Source organism: Taudactylus pleione, unplaced genomic scaffold (genome assembly GCF_031769625.1).
Source record: "Taudactylus pleione unplaced genomic scaffold, aTauple2 ptg000100l, whole genome shotgun sequence".
Lineage (NCBI taxonomy): Eukaryota > Metazoa > Chordata > Amphibia > Anura > Myobatrachidae > Taudactylus > Taudactylus pleione.
In genome coordinates this window covers 7,159,307-7,175,416 of record NW_028284502.1, presented here as the reverse complement: position 1 = coordinate 7,175,416, position 16,110 = coordinate 7,159,307, and positions in this window count along the sequence as shown.

Sequence of the window (16,110 nt, the reverse complement as noted above, 5' to 3'; positions counted from 1 at the left end):
AGGGATTTGTAGTAAATCCCATGTGATATTGCCTGAATTCGCAATGCGAATTCAGTCGGTAATAATATCACACTACAATCTGCATTACAAATGCGGATTGTAGTAAATCCCCAAGCCCCAAGTGATGTGCAGCTGAAAACAAATGTCTGGCAGAAAAAACAATGGGCCTGATTCAGAGCTGAACGCTCTGACCAGAGCGCTCGCTCTGAATCAGGGCCGTCCCAGCTAAATTTGGAGCGGCCTCCTGGCCGCTCGCATAGCTGTGGGTGACCACCCACAGCTTATGCGAGCGGCCAAAAAGATGGTCGCGATGGTCAAAGACCATCGCGACCATCGGGCTTGCGACGAGACCCTGCGGTAGGGTCTCGGTGACCGCAAGCCCAGGAGTGATTTTGGCTCTATCAGAGCCAAAATCACTCCCACTGACATCATTACTGATGTCAGTGGGGCCGGACTCAGACAATGCCTCCGTCTGGCAGTTACGCCTCCGGCACGCCCACCGAAGGGGGCGTGCAGTCAATCAACATCGACAGCACGCCCCCTTTGGTGCGAGACCCAGAGCGACGGAGAGTCCGTCGCTATCCGGGTCTCGCGCATGCGCACGACGGAGCTCCCTCCGTCGTGCGCATGCGCAGTAGGGCAACATCGACCCGTTTGCCAGCGTCCTTTGCTCGCGAATGGGTCTGAATGACCCCCAATGTCCAATAATGAAGCTGGGAACAGGTGTCTGGCAGAGAAACAAAAGGTCCAATGGAGGTATGACTGAGGAACAGAGGACTGTAGTACTGGAGTGGGCTCTGAATCCGGAGAGCTGGAGGAGTCACAAACAGTGGGGTGAGTAATGGGATATAGAAGGGTAGATGCGGGTATCCGGGAACAGCCTGAGGTGGAAACAGAGCACTGCTGGGACTGCAATAACATATCTCCCAACTGTCCTGCATTCAGCGGGACAGTCCCTTTTTTCTGGGACTGTCCCGCTGTCCCACCCGAAGGCCGCAGTGTCCCGCGGTGGGGGGGGGGGGGAGTTGGGGGAAGCATACACCACTGCTCTGAATAGCAGAGCAGCGGGTATGCAGAGCGAGAATAGATGCTGTGCGCATGTACGGGGGGAAGCCTGTTGGAGATGCTGGGCATGCCCCTTAGTGATGTAAAGGTGGACGAGCCAACAGGCCATGCCCCTTTACTATCATGCCACGCCCCCTTTTCGGGCGCGGAAGTCCCAAATCCTCCTCGACAAATGTTGGGGGGAGGTATGCAATAATCACACGGAGCTAAGGAGCACAGAGAACTCTCTCACAGCTTGCACTGTGTACACGTTGCACTGGCAACTAGATGGAGTGCTGAACACGCTTAAGTACCATGGGAATGTGTATGATAGGCTGCTGAGAGTTCACACAAGATGCTCTAACCTGATTGGCCCATTCAGTACAACTTGCCCAATACCAAGATGGCGGCGCCCAGGAATCCCCGGCGCAGCAGCGCTGCCAGTCTCACCTGTCACCACATGGCTTGTACCCTTAGGACATCCACACACACCCCGTGCCAACCTCCAGACACCAGCACCCCCACTGGTAGGACCGCGCCACAGCACCCGCACGGGTAGAGACCGCAAGTCGCCATGTATAACAGCTCTGGTCGTGACATACCCCTCCTTGTCTGGAATTAAAAAGTAACAAAAACCTCTGATTAAAGGAAGAAAAGAAACTCCTTACCTTGTCTCCAGCCAACGAAATTGTAATTCTCTGGGTGCAAGTTCCTCATCTACTAATTCTCCAACCAGCTGGCCAAGATATTTTGCAAAACAGGTATACAGCGAGTTCTACAATGAAGCTCAAGGATTCACTTAAGGCAATTACATCTCAATGAGTGGGGGGTAATACTCAGATCACCCAGCACGTTTCAGAGGCTTTGCAACTAATTTCTCAAGGGTATAGAGTACTCTATTTAGCACCAGGAAAATAAAATAATTTGTAACCATATACTGACATAAATCCGATTACAATTATTATTTGCAATTATGCACTATGGGCCTGATTCAGAGCTGAGCGCTATTCCGTTGTTCATGCAGTGATCATCAGTGGCCCACGCATGCGTCCCAGTCGCATTGTGCACATGCGTCGAAAGATTTGCGATCGCGCATGCTGTGATGATTCACCTCGCAATTGATTGACAGGAAGAGACCATTATGCGGATGGCTACGAGGAGTTCCGGCCAAACTGCAAGCGTGTCAGGGCCGTTTCCTGGGTGTGTACTAGCCAGCGCCTGTGATCACACATGCAGAGAACGAACCTCCAGTGTCTCAATTATCCAAATGCGGATTGTAGTAAATAGAGCCCCAGGTGATGTGAAGCTGAAAATAAATGTCTGGCAGAAAAAACAATGTCCAATAATGAAGCTGGGAACAGGTGTCTGGCAGAGAAACAAAAGGTCCTATGGAGGTGTGACTGAGGAACAGAGGACTGTAGTACTGGAGTGGGCTCTGAATCCGGAGAGCTGGAGGAGTCACAAACAGTGGGGTGAGTAATGGGATATAGAAGGGTAGATGCGGGTATCCGGGAACAGCCTGAGGTGGAAACAGAGCACTGCTGAGACTGCAATAACATATCTCCCAACTGTCCTGCATTCAGCGGGACAGTCCCTTTTTTCTGGGACTGTCCCGCTGTCCCACCCGAAGGCCGCAGTGTCCCGCGGTGGGGGGGGTGGAGTTGGGGGAAGCATACACCACTGCTCTGAATAGCAGAGCAGCGGGTATGCAGAGCGAGAATAGATGCTGTGCGCATGTACGGGGGGAAGCCTGTCGGAGATGCTGGGCATGCCCCTTAGTGATGTAAAGGTGGACGAGACAACAGGCCGTGCCCCTTTACTATCATGCCACGCCCCCTTTTCGGGCGCGGAAGTCCCAAATCCTCCTCGACAAATGTTGGGGGGAGGTATGCAATAATCACACGGAGCTAAGGAGCACAGAGAACTCTCTCACAGCTTGACTGTGTACACGTTGCACTGGCAACTAGAGGGAGTGCTGAACACCCTTAAGTACCATGGGAATGTGTATGATAGGCTGCTGAGAGTTCACACAAGATGCTCTAACCTGATTGGCCCATTCAGTACAACTTGCCCAATACCAAGATGGCGGCGCCCAGCAATCCCCGGCGCAGCAGCGCTGCCAGTCTCACCTGTCACCCCATGGCTTGTACCCTTAGGACATCCACACACACCCCGTGCCAACCTCCAGACACCAGCACCCCCACTGGTAGGACCGCTTCACATTACCCGCACGGGTAGAGACCGCAACTCGCCATGTATAACAGCTCTGGTCGTGACATACCCCTCCTTGTCTGGAATTAAAAAGTAACAAAAACCTCTGATTAAAGGAAGAAAAGAAACTCCTTACCTTGTCCAGCCAAGGAAATTGTAATTCTCTGGGTGCAAGTTCCTCATCTACTAATTCTCCAACCAGCTGGCCAAGATATTTTGTCAAAACAGGTATACAGCGAGTTCTACAATGAAGCTCAAGGATTCACTTAAGGCAATTACATCTCAATGAGTGGGGGGTAATACTCAGATCATCCAGCACGTTTCAGAGGCATTACAACTAATTTCTCAAGGGTATAGAGTACTCTATTTAGCACCAGGAAAATAAAATAACTTGTAACCATATACTGACATAAATCCGATTACAATTATTATTTGCAATTATGCACTATGGGCCTGATTCAGAGCTGAGCGCTATTCCGTTGTTCATGCAGTGATCATCAGTGGCCCACGCATGCGTCCCAGTCGCATTGTGCACATGCGTCGAAAGATTTGCGATCGCGCATGCTGTGATGATTCACTCGCAATTGATTGACAGGAAGAGACCATTATGCGGATGGCTACGGGGAGTTCCGGCCAAACTGCAAGCGTGTCAGGGCCGTTTCCTGGGTGTGTACTAGCCAGCGCCTGTGATCACACACGCAGAGAACGAACCTCCAGTGTCTCAATTATCCAAATGCGGATTGTAGTAAATAGAGCCCCAAGTGATGTGAAGCTGAAAATAAATGTCTGGCAGAAAAAACAATGTCCAATAATGAAGCTGGGAACAGGTGTCTGGCAGAGAAACAAAAGGTCCAATGGAGGTGTGACTGAGGAACAGAGGACTGTAGTACTGGAGTGGGCTCTGAATCCGGAGAGCTGGAGGAGTCACAAACAGTGTGGTGAGTAATGGGATATAGCAGGGTAGATGCGGGTATCCGGGAACAGCCTGAGGTGGAAACGGAGTACTGCTGGGACTGCAATAACATACCTCCCAACAGTTCCGCATTCAGCAGAACAGTCCCTTTTTTCTGGGACTGTCCCACTGTCCCACCCGAAGGCTGCAGTGTCCCGCGGTGGAGGGGAAGTTGGGGAAAGCATACACCGCTGCTCTGAATAGCAGAGCAGCGGGTATGCAGAGCGAGAGTAGATGCTGTGCGCACTTCAGAGGCTTTACAACTAATTTCTCAAGGGTATAGAGTACTCTATTTAGCATCAGGACAATAAAATAACTTGTAACCATATACTGACATAAATCTGATTACAATTATTATTTGCAATTATGCACTATGGGCTTGATTCAGAGCCGAGCGCTATTCCGTTGTTCACGCAGTGATCATCAGTGGCCCGCGTATGCATCCCAGTCGCATTGTGCACACGCTTCGAATGAATTGCGATTGCGCCTGCTTTGAGGATTCACTCGCAATTGACAGGAAGAGACCGTTATGCGGGTGGCTACGGGGAGTTCCGGCCAAACTGCAAGCGTGTCAGGGCCGTTTCCTGGGTGTGTACTAGCCAGCGCCTGTGATCGCGCACGCAGAGAACAGACCTCCAGTGTCCCAATTACCACAGCTATTCTGAGTGACCACAGACTTACTGGAGCTGCGGATGGTTTGAAGATCTGTGTATAATGCTGCATTTGTGTATGCAGTTGCGGGCAGCTACGAGGGCTCCGGTGGGCGTCTCAATACAAAATCTGCCGCCTGTAGCATTAATATATTTTAGCTACTGCGATCCGTGAGAGTATGCATTTGCGCATGCATTACCGTCCGTCTCTGAATCTGGAACTATGTTAACAAAAGGTAACTAATGATAGTATTCATGTGATGAGCTCTGGATGATTAATGCTGGGTTCCTTAAAGTGAATGGAAATGCCATCATGTAACTCCCAATTGGGACAGTGGCGGGATAGTGACGTCTCAGGGGCCTACTATCATCGGCTTTGGCTCTGTTATACTTGGGGGAAAAAAAAACAGATAATGCATGTTTAAAACATATTTAAATGTCAGAGATTTTGTTCAATGTAGAAATGTAGATCTCCTGTGTATAATAAAGATGTGACCGTCTAGTATGTCAGCATAGTCATTTATTTATTTATTTTATTATTTATTACCAATTATTTATATAGCGCACACATATTCCGCAGCGCTTTACAGAGAATATTTGGCCATTCACATCAGTCCCTGCCCCAGTGGAGCTTAAAATCTATGGCCCTGATTCAGAGCCGGTCGCTATTTGTGCTCGCTCGTCCAGAAAATAGGGGTGGCTATTCAAATGAACCGTTCGCTGTTTGCGGTCTGTTCACGCCTCTAGGTCTGAACGAGCGAACAAAACTTGCGGTCGTTTTTTGGGAAACTACGCCCCCTGGCCGCTCGCATCCTATGTCATGTCCGCTATTTATTAGATTAATCGAGTACATCGAACATGGTATGAGCTGCTCACTATTCTTGTGGTTGGTTTTTGCTACCACAATTTTGCGAGCAGTTCATGGATAAAAAAACCAAGTGACGTGGTCAATGACGCTGCTGTTTTAAATATGCACACCCATAAAACGCCCGTTTTGACCTTTAAGCACGCCTACGTTCTGATTTCCACTCCCCGTTTTCAAGCACCTTCCCCTGTTACCACCCAGATACGCCTCATCCTGTCACTCAAATTAGCAGGCATTCGCTATTTTGCAAGCACATGAATTTCGGCCGCACTGACTGGTTCGCGCATGCGTATAACGATCCGTATGCATGCGCAGTTTGGCAAACATCGCTCGGAGCGAACGAGCTGCCGCTTACGAGTGGCTCTGAATGAGGGCCTATGTTCCCTATCACATGCGCACACACACACATATGCACTAGGGTTAATTTTGTAGGGAGCCAATTAACCTACCAGTATATTTTTGGAATAATCATACTTGCCTACACTCCCGGGACTGCCGGGAGTCTCCCGAAAATCGGGTGCTGCTTCCGGCACCCAGCAAGAGTAGGTAAGACCCCCGGGAATGGCGACCCCCCCACCCGCAGCCCCCCTGCAATCGCCGCGAAAGTGGGCAGTCTGGGGGTGCGATGACACAATTTGAACTGAATCGCTTCATCATAGCTCCGCCCCCTGCTTTATAATGCTGGTAATATCGGCATTATAAAGTGGGGGGCGGGGCCGCAATGGCGCGATCGAGTCGGCACGCCCTCGCTTTGCCTGCCTAATCTGCCCCCATCCGCCCTTTTGCACCGACGTGGTAGCCCCCTCCCGGAGGGGGGCTGGCCAAATGTCGGTAAGTATGTTAATAATACTATTTATCAAACTATGGAAACTGATAGTGTTGGCCCCCTGAGATCCGCTTTATTCCTGTAGGGAGAGGGTCCAGATTGCAAAGAGGAATCCATTCCCCCCGTAACCTAATGTCTCGCATGCGCAGTAACACTGCCAGGACGGAGACTGTCCGTTTACACTTCCGCCACTACCATTAGCAGCAGTACGGATGTTAGGCCTCTCCGGTACAGCTGCTTTTCAGAGCAGCTATTCCTGAGGGGGAAGAGCGAGACATAACACTGCTTTACCATGCAGACCTGTATATCTCAACAATAACTATTTGTACCAAATGTATCTGTACACAGTAGACGACAGATAAACTCTCTGGGCCTGATTCAGACCCGGACGCTAAGAAGCGTTCGCTCGTAGCTGCCGATGGTTCACATTGTGCGCATGCGTATGCATCGCAGTGCGCGAGCCAGTTACTGCGAGCGGGAGTCGTGCGCTCATAGCACAAAGACTGAGCGCTACCTTGAGTGACAGATAGTGTTGTTTGTGGGTGGTAACAAGGGAAGGTGCTTGTGAACAGGGGAGTGGTGGTGAGAACGCAGGCGTGTCTGGGCGTCAAAACGGCGTTTAAAGGGTGTGCATAATTAGCATGGAGGCTTCATCGTACACATCACCTGGCTATACTTCAGTCAGCACTGATCGCAGTGCTTGCGGCGGGGTAGGGGCTACCTCAAGCGCTGCGTGCAGCTCCGATGGCTCTCGATGTTACCGATTAATCATACACTTCCTGGAGATGACGTGTTAAGAAAGGAAAGTGGGCGTCTTTATACACCAGCGTTCGCTCACTGCCATTGCTCGCTAAGACATAGAGGGCATCCTTACGCCACAAAGTGTGATTGCGGAATTTGCATAGCCGGCCCCTTTTGGCAGCGAGCGATCGCGCCTTAGTGTCCGGGTCTGAATCAGGCCCTCTGTACGGTGCAGAATTCAGACATCTAACACCAATAGATAGTACTGTACCACAAAAAAAAATTTTTTTTATTAAAATCTATTCTAAAACAGCGCCTCTTCTTCAACGTGTCATATGCCTTAGGAATTATTTACATTTTTGTTAGGAGTTCTTGTAACACTAATTATATAGCATCATTCAGAGCTGGTGTGCAGGAATCTGACAGCTTCATAATGTCACAGGAAGTTTCTCGGGTGAGTGTGCTCCTGCCAGTACATGGGATGCCTATTGGCTACCTTCATGCTGACATAAAATGGGAGATTCGGTGAGCAGCATGGTCTCATCGGAAACTCTCGCCCTACTACTATGTGGGTTAAACAGGAAGGAAACCTTGACCCAAGTCTGGATTGCAAGTGGGAAGAGCACCATTACTGCAGCCAGCCACAGGAGTGATGTGTACTAGATATACAGCAGTGTGCACAGGAGTGATGTGTACTAGATACTGTATATAGCAGTGTGCAAAGGAATGATGTGTACTAGACATATAGCAGTGTGCACAGGAGTGATGTGTACTAGATATATAGCAGTGTGCACAGGAGTGATGTGTACTCGATATATAGCAGTGTGCACAGGAGTGGTGTGTACTAGATATATAGCAGTGTGCATAGGAGTGATGTGTACTACTAGATATATAGCAGTGTGCACAGGAGTGATGTGTACTGGATATATAGCAGTGTGCACAGGAGTGATGTGTACTAGATATATAGCAGTGTGCACAGGAGTGGTGTGTACTGGATATACAGCAGTGTTCACAGGAGTGATGTGTACTAGATGTATAGCAGTGTGCACAGGAGTGATGTGTACTAGACATATAGCAGTGTGCACAGGAGTGATGTGTACTAGATATATAGCACTGTGCACAGGAGTGATGTGTACTAGATATATAGCAGTGTGCACAGGAGTGATGTGTACTAGATATATAGCAGTGTGCACAGGAGTGGTGTGTACTAGATATATAGCAGTGTGCACAGGAGTGATGTGTACTAGATATATAGCACTGTGCACAGGAGTGATGTGTACTAGATATATAGCAGTGTGCACAGGAGTGATGTGTACTAGATATATAGCAGTGTGCACAGGAGTGGTGTGTACTAGATATATAGCAGTGTGCACAAGAGTGCTGTGTACTAGATATATAGCAGTGTGCACAGGAGTGGTGTGTACTGGATATACAGCAGTGTTCACAGGAGTGATGTGTACTAGATGTATAGCAGTGTGCACAGGAGTGATGTGTACTAGACATATAGCAGTGTGCACAGGAGTGATGTGTACTAGATATATAGCACTGTGCACAGGAGTGATGTGTACTAGATATATAGCAGTGTGCACAGGAGTGATGTGTACTAGATATATAGCAGTGTGCACAGGAGTGGTGTGTACTAGATATATAGCAGTGTGCACAAGAGTGCTGTGTACTAGATATATAGCAGTGTGCACAGGAGTGATGTGTACTAGATATATAGCAGTGTGCACAGGAGTGGTGTGTACTAGATATATAGCAGTGTGCACAAGAGTGGTGTGTACTAGATATATAGCAGTGTGCACAGGAGTGATGTGTACTAGATATATAGCACTGTGCACAGGAGTGATGTGTACTAGATACTGTATATAGCAGTGTGCAAAGGAATGATGTGTACTAGACATATAGCAGTGTGCACAGGAGTGATGTGTACTAGATATATAGCAGTGTGCACAGTAGTGGTGTGTACTAGATACTGTATATAGCAGTGTGCACAGGAGTGATGTGTACTAGACATATAGCACTGTGCACAGGAGTGATGTGTTCTCGATATATAGCAGTGTGCACAGGAGTGATGTGTACTCGATATATAGCAGTGTGCACAGGAGTGATGTGTACTAGATATATAGCACTGTGCACAGGAGTGGTGTGTACTAGATACTGTATATAGCAGTGTGCAAAGGAATGATGTGTACTAGACATATAGCAGTGTGCACAGGAGTGATGTGTACTAGATATATAGCAGTGTGCACAGTAGTGGTGTGTACTAGATACTGTATATAGCAGTGTGCACAGGAGTGATGTGTACTAGACATATAGCACTGTGCACAGGAGTGATGTGTTCTCGATATATAGCAGTGTGCACAGGAGTGATGTGTACTCGATATATAGCAGTGTGCACAGGAGTGGTGTGTACTAGATATATAGCAGTGTGCACAGGAGTGATGTGTACTAGATAAATAGCACTGTGCACAGGAGTGATGTGTACTAGATATATAGCAGTGTGCACAGGAGTGGTGTGTACTAGATATATAGCAGTGTGCACAAGAGTGGTGTGTACTAGATATACAGCAGTGTGCACAGGAGTGGTGTGTACTGGATATACAGCAGTGTTCACAGGAGTGATGTGTACTAGATATATAGCAGTGTGCACAGGAGTGATGTGTACTAGATATATAGCACTGTGCACAGGAGTGATGTGTACTAGATATATAGCAGTGTGCACAGGAGTGATGTGTACTAGACATATAGCAGTGTGCACAGGAGTGATGTGTACTAGATATATAGCACTGTGCACAGGAGTGATGTGTATTAGATATATAGCAGTGTGCACAGGAGTGATGTGTACTAGATATATAGCAGTGTGCACAGGAGTGGTGTGTACTAGATATATATCAGTGTGCACAGGAGTGATGTGTACTAGATATATAGCAGTGTGCACAGGAGTGATGTGTACTAGATATATAGCAGTGTGCACAGGAGTGATGTGTACTAGATATATAGCAGTGTGCACAGGAGTGGTGTGTACTAGATATATAGCAGTGTGCACAAGAGTGCTGTGTACTAGATATATAGCAGTGTGCACAGGAGTGATGTGTACTAGATATATAGCAGTGTGCACAGGAGTGGTGTGTACTAGATACTGTATATAGCAGTGTGCACAGGAGTGATGTGTACTAGACATATAGCACTGTGCACAGGAGTGATGTGTACTCGATATATAGCAGTGTGCACAGGAGTGATGTGTACTCGATATATAGCAGTGTGCACAGGAGTGGTGTGTACTAGATATATAGCAGTGTGCACAGGAGTGATGTGTACTAGGTAAATAGCACTGTGCACAGGAGTGATGTGTACTAGATATATAGCAGTGTGCACAGGAGTGATGTGTACTAGATATATAGCAGTGTGCACAGGAGTGGTGTGTACTAGATATATAGCAGTGTGCACAAGAGTGGTGTGTACTAGATATATAGCAGTGTGCACAGGAGTGATGTGTACTAGATATATAGCAGTGTGCTCAGGAGTGGTGTGTACTAGATACTGTATATAGCAGTGTGCAAAGGAATGATGTGTACTAGACATATAGCAGTGTGCACAGGAGTGATGTGTACTAGATATATAGCAGTGTGCACAGTAGTGGTGTGTACTAGATACTGTATATAGCAGTGTGCACAGGAGTGATGTGTACTAGACATATAGCACTGTGCACAGGAGTGATGTGTACTCGATATATAGCAGTGTGCACAGGAGTGATGTGTACTCGATATATAGCAGTGTGCACAGGAGTGGTGTGTACTAGATATATAGCAGTGTGCACAGGAGTGATGTGTACTAGATATATAGCAGTGTGCACAGGAGTGATGTGTACTAGATATATAGCAGTGTGCACAGGAGTGGTGTGTACTAGATATATAGCATTGTGCACAGGAGTGGTGTGTACTAGATATATAGCAGTGTGCACAGGAGTGGTGTGTACTAGATATATAGCAGTGTGCACAGGAGTGATGTGTACTAGATATATAGCAGTGTGCACAGAAGTGGTGTGTACTAGATATATAGCAGTGTGCACAGGAGTGGTGTGTACTGGATATATGGCAGTGTGCACAGGAGTGGTGTGTACTGGATATATAGCAGTGTGCACAGGAGTGATGTGTACTAGATATATAGCACTGTGCACAGGAGTGATGTGTACTAGATACTGTGTATAGCAGTGTGCACAGGAATGATGTGTACTAGATATATAGCACTGTGCACAGGACTGATGTGTACTAGATACTGTATATAGCAGTGTGCACAGGAATGATGTGTACTAGATATATAGCAGTGTGCACAGGAGTGGTGTGCACTAGATATATAGCAGTGTGCACTGGAGTGGTGTGTACTAGATATATAGCAGTGTGCACAGGAATGGTTTGTACTAGATATATAGCAGTGTGCACAGGAGTGATGTGTACTAGATATATAGCAATGTGCACAGGAGTGGTGTGTACTAGATATATAGCAGTGTGCACAGGAATGATGTGTACTAGATATATAGCAGTGTGCACAGGAGTGGTGTTTACTAGATATATAGCAGTGTGCAAAGGAGTGGTGTGTACTAGATATATAGCACTGTGCACAGGAGTGATGTGTACTAGATATATAGCAGTGTGCACAGGAGTGATGTGTACTAGACATATAGCAGTGTGCACAGGAGTGATGTGTACTAGATATATAGCACTGTGCACAGGAGTGATGTGTACTAGATATATAGCAGTGTGCACAGGAGTGATGTGTGCTAGATATATAGCAGTGTGCACAGGAGTGGTGTGTACTAGATATATAGCAGTGTGCACAGGAGTGATGTGTACTAGATATATAGCAGTGTGCACAGGAGTGATGTGTACTAGATATATAGCAGTGTGCACAGGAGTGATGTGTACTAGATATATAGCAGTGTGCACAGGAGTGGTGTGTACTAGATATATAGCAGTGTGCACAAGAGTGCTGTGTACTAGATATATAGCAGTGTGCACAGGAGTGATGTGTACTAGATATATAGCAGTGTGCACAGGAGTGGTGTGTACTAGATACTGTATATAGCAGTGTGCACAGGAGTGATGTGTACTAGACATATAGCACTGTGCACAGGACTGATGTGTACTAGATACTGTATATAGCAGTGTGCACAGGAATGATGTGTACTAGATATATAGCAGTGTGCACAGGAGTGGTGTGCACTAGATATATAGCAGTGTGCACTGGAGTGGTGTGTACTAGATATATAGCAGTGTGCACAGGAATGGTTTGTACTAGATATATAGCAGTGTGCACAGGAGTGATGTGTACTAGATATATAGCAATGTGCACAGGAGTGGTGTGTACTAGATATATAGCAGTGTGCACAGGAATGATGTGTACTAGATATATAGCAGTGTGCACAGGAGTGGTGTTTACTAGATATATAGCAGTGTGCAAAGGAGTGGTGTGTACTAGATATATAGCAGTGGGGGTCATTCAGACCCACTCGCGAGCGCAGGATGCTCGCAAGCGGGTAGATGTTACCCCACTGCGCATGCGCACGACGGAGGGAGCTCCATTGTGCGCATGTGCGAGACCCGGCTAGCGACGGGGTATCCGGCGCTCCGGGACTCGCACCAAAGGGGGCGTGCTGTCGATGTTGATTGACAGCAGGCCCCCTTAGGTGGGCGTGGCTTCCAGACGGAGGCGTTCCCATGGGAACGCCTACCGTCTGAAGCCGGCCCCACTGCCATCACAAGTGATGTCAGTGGGAGTGATTTGGGCTACCGCAGGGTCTCTGTCGCAAGCCCAATGGTCGCGATGGTCTTGACCATCGCAGCCATCATCATGGACGCTCGCATAAGCTATGCGAGCGACCAGGAGGACGCTCCATTTTCATGTAGGAGGGCCCTGATTCAGAGCGAGTGCTCTGGTCAGAGCGTCCGGCTCTGAATCAGGCCCAGTGTGCACAGGAGTGGTGTGTACTAGATATATAGGACTGTGCACAGCACAGGAGTGATGTTTACTAGATATAAAGCAGTGTGCACAGGAGTGATGTGTACTAGATATATAGCAGTGTGCACTGGAGTGATGTGTACTAGAAATATAGCAGTGTGATTTATATACATACACACACACATATGTGTAAAGCAGAATACACAATAAGGTGTATAATCTATGTGAGTATACACAGCTGTGGCATACATATAATATATAGCAGTGTACACAGTAGTGGGTATAATAGATATGAGTATACACAGTAGTGGTGTACATACACTGAAGTGCCAAAACTCATAGGATAGATTCCTAGTGTCGTGTAGGACCCCCTCTAGCCCGGAGAAGTGCAGCAACTCGTCATGGCATTGATTCAACAAGTGGATGCAAGACCTCTGGAGAGACGTTGACCCGTGCCATCTGGATAGCTTCCCTGATATTTGTAGGTGCAGGATCTTGGGTGCGAATGGACCTCTCCACCATGTCCCATGATTGCTTGATGGGATTCATGTCGGGTGAACGTGGTGGCCACACCATTTGCCGAAACTCTACACAATGCTCCTTTAAGCATTTCTGCACAACCTGGGATGATGAAACGGTGCATCATCCTGCTGGAATATTCCATCGTTTAGGTATACATGAAGTCCATAAAGGTTGCTAATGGTAATCAAGCAATGCAACGGAGCAGTTATCGATCAATGATGTGTTCAGACAGATCAGCGGATCTAACCCATGCCACGTGAACATACCCCACACCATTATGGAAGCACCACCAGCCAGCAGGGTGCCTAGTTGACAACTGGGGTCCATGACTCATGGAGTCTGTGCTACACCCGAACCCTACCATCTGCCCGAAACAACTGGAACTGTGACTCATGGGACCATACCACGTGTTGCCTGTCCTCCAGGGTCCAATTAGCAATTTCACAAGCCCAGGTGAAGCGCTGTATCCAATGTCGTAGTGAGGCGCTCTGGTGGGTCTTCTGCTCCCAATTCCCATGGAAGCTAAAGAATGCTGCCCTGACCTGCTGGATATGAGTCTGGTATCTCCTGTATTGAATGTATATGTGATTTGGGCTAGTGTTGCTTGTCTGTTACCACAGAAAAATCTGGCCAGAAGCTGCTGGTTACAATCATTAAGCACCCGTGGTCGGCCACTGCGCCGTCCACGGTGGATGGCAATGCCTTCCATGAAGTATTCCCGGCATAGACGTGGCACCATAGATCGACTTCAGAAATGGAATGTCCCACCCGTCGGGCACCCACTATCATGCCCCATTCGAACTCCGATAATTCACCTCGCCTTGCCATGAGCACCCTAGCCAGTGTTCAAACTGACTCATGAGATGTCAGATTACAACTGATACAGGTCTGGGCATTTCCAAGACATTACTGTGACGCCACCTACCATTGCCTTTACATACTGCTAACCAGGGGTGGACCCAGAAAAAAATGACAGGGGGGGGCACTGTGTTTGGGGGACCATGATTGCGGGGTTTTGACCAAGTGGGGGATACAGAGTGGGCATGTGGCACACGTCTGCTCTGAATACATAGTTTCCACCTAAATTTGTTGTGCCAAATGGTATAGAAAATTAACATCCCACTTATATTTTGAGCAACTCAGTGATTGACGTTAGTAAGTAGAAGTGCTAGTATGTAAACTTAAAACAGTTGGCTGGAGGGCTGGGGGCCGCCCAGGCCCCCAGACGCTTTATGGATTTTGATGGTGTGAAATTAAGTTTAGATGCATTTTCTGCACCTCTACCACCAACTGAAACTCAAATGTTTGGCCACTAAAAAGAAGTATAGCTACCTACTTTTATTAATCTGTCACACTCTTCAATGGACAAAGGGCCTGATTCAGCAGATTCCGATGTTCGGGAATCTGCGCATGACCTGTTCTGCGCATGTGCAGAACGGGTCTGCGAGGCTGCACGTAAACTGACAGTGATTGACAGTCTGCTGCCATTTGGGGACGGGGATGTGGCGACGACAGCCTCCGTTACCCGGAATGGAGTCGTGTCGCCGCCATTGGGGGAGAGGGAAGAGAGCAGGCTGACAGAGATTTCCTGGCCTCTTCCTCTAAACTGCAGGCAGCCGGCTGTGTGACCCCATGGGTCACCTTAGCCGGCTGATGTTCCGCAGTTTATACGATGCTGCGTTGGACAACGCAACTCGGATAAGTAATGCACAGGAGACATGATGCCTGCTGCTGCATTACCATATCTGCAAGGATCGCAACTGCAAAGCTGCCTGCGTGCATACATCATATATATATATATATAGCCTGAGTGCATACATCCTATATATATAGCCTGCGTGCATACATCCTATATATAAAGTGTGCTGATCTTATCCAGGACTCTATATGTCATTATACTGCAAACTTTTTAAACAACTGTGCTGAGGATTTTGCATGTTTGTGGCTAATAGTGTACATCAGGACAAGTTATTCTCCCTCCTGCAGAGCAAATAGGAAACTCTGACCAAATAGACAAAAGAAGTAGAAGGTAAACATTGCAGAGCCACCTGAGCTTAGATATACAATTTCCATTGTAGAATAAGATGTAATAGTTTATTAAATGAAGAATGTCACTCCTGTAATGGTTCATATTTAAGAACATACTGAATTTTAATATATACAGTACTTTGCTAGGCAATAACTTAATATACATTGTAGTGACCTCCATACAATGCAGAGAACATTTTAGTGTCTGCAATATACTACAGAGCACATAGTAGATTATGCCATACAAAACAAACCAACACAGAGTACATCCCAATGACCAATATATAATACTGAGGAGGATTTCCAAATCCTG